Source organism: Rhinoderma darwinii, chromosome 12 (assembly GCF_050947455.1).
Source record: "Rhinoderma darwinii isolate aRhiDar2 chromosome 12, aRhiDar2.hap1, whole genome shotgun sequence".
Lineage (NCBI taxonomy): Eukaryota > Metazoa > Chordata > Amphibia > Anura > Rhinodermatidae > Rhinoderma > Rhinoderma darwinii.
In genome coordinates, this window is record NC_134698.1 from 22,518,407 (window position 1) to 22,522,974 (window position 4,568).

A 4,568-nucleotide genomic window follows, 5' to 3' on the forward strand; every position below is an offset into this window, starting at 1 on the left:
CTATGGACGCTGGCGGGTCTGGAGCACCAGTTTCCATTGAAATAATGGACACCCATAAAAATGATTGGGTGGTCCAAACCAGACAACCTCTTTAACGGGGTTAATATATCATGGCCTAGACCCTGCACGCTGAGGTTGGGTTCATACATCTGAATCAAAATATATCACCCATGGATTCCTGTTGCTCAGGCCCGCCACATATAATTGAGGAGCCATAATTTTAATGTTGCATAGATTTCTTCCTTTAGCATATGTTCATGTTTAAACATAATTTTTAAGTTTATATCTAGAAATAATGGATATCTAAAGTTGAGAATGTTTGCAAATAATATGCTTTTATGGTACAGTTCCTGAGTTATATAATGTCTAATAATCCAGTCACATTCAGAGCTGCATTCACAATTCTGCTGGTTGCTACTTGGAATCAGACAACACTGTCAACAGACAGAGGCATTGGCTGAATGAATTATAGAATTATTATTTTTTTAACAGCAGTATATATGGTTAAAATAAGACTTCGGCAATTTATTTTTTACTAGGGTCATTTAACATGCCATTAATTCTCTTACTCTGTTCTCTTAAATGCAAGTTTCCAAGATTCTTTGTACACTAAAGGGTCCTTAACACACCAGACAATAAAACTGCTACATGTCACTGGGCCGCACAGAAGTTGCCAAAATGCTCCGCCATCTCGGACATCACTTCCTGCTCTGCAGCTATTGGCTGAAACTTGTTTTCCTGCCTCCTGCATTCACTCTGCAAATAACACCGATAATAATGAGCCCTCTGCTGCTTTCAACTACTTCCTCCATCTTTCTGGTCTGAAAGCAGCTAAAAAGGAGCAGAGAGCTCTTAGTATTATATGCAGAATGCATGGGGCGGGCAGAGCAGGAAGCCTGTTTGGTGCAGCTTCAGCCAATAGCTGCAGAGTAGTAAGTGATGTATAAAAAAAAAAAAAAAGAAAAAAAAAAAAAGGGGGGCATCGTTTTGACAATTTCTGCTGTACAGCCCAGTAACATGCAGCAGTAATTGTTGCTGGTGATGTTAAGGACCTATAGAGTACAGAATACCTTGAAAACTTGCTTTTAGGGGACCAGAGTGCAATAATTATCAGCCCTGCTATGTTACATCACCATAGTATGTCCATTTGACTGATTATGAAAATTTGTCTGGAGTTTTACTTCAATGCGGTTGTCCAGGCGGGGGGAGGGGGGGGCTGGTATTTATACTGGTGAACTATCCACAAGATAGGTCATCAGTATATGATCGATGGGGGTCTGACACTCGGACCGATCAGCTGTTCCAGCTGCCGCAAGCTGTGCAGGGTCGGTGCCGGAAGCAGATGGCTCCAACCACTGTATAGCGGCCGCGCTGATGCAGCTCTGCTCCTATACAAGTGAACAGCCTTCTGCTTCCGGCACCGACCCCTACATAGCTTACGATAAATATTCTCAAATATGTAAGGATGCACACCTAAAATGAATGAACGTAGTATTGGTGCTGTAGAGGTTCGGGCTGGACTACCCACGAATAAGATCAAAAACAACCTTGAAGCACTCCAATGATCAATTTTCAAAATGATTTTATTATGAACAATTCACGTTATTCTTGTTCATAAATGATATTTCTTGTATAGGCGATATTTCTCTCGACGTTTCGACCTAACCTAGGTCTTTATCGTAATCGCTATAAATAGACAATAATAATAACATGACATATAAGAAAATAACATAATAAAACGTAACGAACAATTGAATGAGATATACAGATAATATGAACTCTGCAAATAAATCCAAACATGATGGTCAATAGAGCATACATATTCAATGAAATTTTAAAGAAATATATCAACCATGAGGGTTGAAAAGACATACATATTTGTACAACGCAGTATTATAATACTATCGTATAGAGGTAAGAATTGATGATAAATTAAAGCTATCTTATAAGCAGCATATAATAAGGTATTGAGATACTCAACTAAACACTGTAACAGCCATGTGTATTATAGTAAGTATTCCCAGGAAATATCTATAAGGGCTGAGGATGTGATGTGTCCTCAGACCATACCATAAAACCGGTAATCATAATCAGTGCACAGTAAAGAAAGAGAAGCCAATGAAGTTGTATCAAGGGATTAAACATACCTGTTAGTAGTTAGAATATGATATGTAACGGCGTCTACCAGACGCTCTCAGATTGTGGTCTAACCATGGAAACCCCGAGGAGATGTTTAAATACCGCGCGACACTGCCGGATATCCGGTGTTTGGAACGCACACGGAATATAGCGCTTGCGCACTACACGTAACTGTGTGTTTGGCACGCAAGCTAAGAGCTGGTATTACCATGGATCTAATCGCTAATTGAAAAGAACATGATGGAACTAAGATGCTCTAACAAGTCGGGTAACTAATTTTCTTGATTTCAGGGGACAAGAAGGTCCTTATGGATGCAATTATGGTCTGACTATACTATCGTATTTGGGATAGCAAAACCGAAGTTATGTAGATAAATTCCAATATAAAATTAGAGTACTGATAATAAGGATGAAAAGTGACAAATAATGTACAAGTAAATTAGTGTAACCAATGTATGTGTCAGGGAAGAGAAAAGAAAAAGGGGAAAAATACAGCAGATAATATGTTTAATAAAAAAAGGGAAAAAAAGGTAGAAAGGTGAACCGGTTTTAGGTACCTGTATCTGGTCATCTAATCGATCTCAAGTTGCCTATCGTGTCTGAAAAAGATGAATATAGATATTATATAGGGAAATTCAAGGGTGAACTAAAATGTGAACAGTGTTCAAAACAGAAGATCATATTCCCTATTGAGACCTTTTGGTGCAAGAGTCTCCAGTGTATGTATCCAATACGATTCTCTTTTTTTCAATAATTTAATGTGGTTGCCACCCCTTCTAGGTCTGTGTACCTGCTCAATAACCTGGAATTTTAATTGGGAAAGATTGTGATTGAATTTCTCAAAATGGTCAGGGAGAGGTAACCAAGTTTTCTTGCATCGTATAGTGGATTTGTGACTAGATAACCGATCTTTAATGTGTTGTGTGGTCTCGCCTACATAGACCAGACCACATGGACATTTGATGAGATAAACCACGAAGTTGGAATTGCATGTAAAGTATCCTTTTACTGGAAAGGTTTTGTTGTAGTGTGGGTGTTGAATCTTATCACCCTTAATGATGTTGGAACAACATGCACAATGCAGACAAGGGAAGGTACCATGGCGTTTCGTTTGGAGAAAGGATTGTCGAGGAACCCTCGTGGAGCTGCCGATATCAGCTCTAATCAGGCGATCACGAATATTAAATGATCTTTTGGAACACATCATTACTGGACTACTAAATTCTATGATATCAGGATAAGCCGTGTGCAGTGCTGGCCAATGTTTCCGAATACTCTGGTATAGTTTGGGTATAATCGGATGGTACGTGAGTACTAATGGAAATCTTTTTTGTTTAGGTTTAATAGTAGATAATGTGGTCCTATTTGTCATAATTGATCTATCCAGTTCCTGCGATAGAAGTGATGGGGGATATCCTCTCTCCTCAAATTTAGCGGTTTCCATGGTTAGACCACAATCTGAGAGCGTCTGGTAGACGCCGTTACATATCATATTCTAACTACTAACAGGTATGTTTAATCCCTTGATACAACTTCATTGGCTTCTCTTTCTTTACTGTGCACTGATTATGATTACCGGTTTTATGGTATGGTCTGAGGACACATCACATCCTCAGCCCTTATAGATATTTCCTGGGAATACTTACTATAATACACATGGCTGTTACAGTGTTTAGTTGAGTATCTCAATACCTTATTATATGCTGCTTATAAGATAGCTTTAATTTATCATCAATTCTTACCTCTATACGATAGTATTATAATACTGCGTTGTACAAATATGTATGTCTTTTCAACCCTCATGGTTGATATATTTCTTTAAAATTTCATTGAATATGTATGCTCTATTGACCATCATGTTTGGATTTATTTGCAGAGTTCATATTATCTGTATATCTCATTCAATTGTTCGTTACGTTTTATTATGTTATTTTCTTATATGTCATGTTATTATTATTGTCTATTTATAGCGATTACGATAAAGACCTAGGTTAGGTTGAAACGTCGAGAGAAATATCGCCTATACAAGAAATATCATTTATGAACAAGAATAACGTGAATTGTTCATAATAAAATCATTTTGAAAATTGATCATTGGAGTGCTTCAAGGTTGTTTTTAACCTACATAGCTTACGGCACCTGGGATAGCGGATTGGTGTGGGGTATGCGTGTAGGACCCCTAACCTTAAGGATAAGTCATCAGCATAAAAAACAGCCCTCAACCTGGACAATCCCTTTAGGTGTCTGTTCAAGACTACACTTTTTAGAATCGAAGTCAGTAGGATATTCTGTGTACAGGCACTGAACTAGCAGGTGGTAACTGCGAGATGTAAAGCTCTGGCTAAGAAAGCGCCACTGCAAATGTTGAATGCGTCTTTGGATGTGAACGAAATATCATAAAAGTAAAAGCAAAATATTTGCAGCATTAT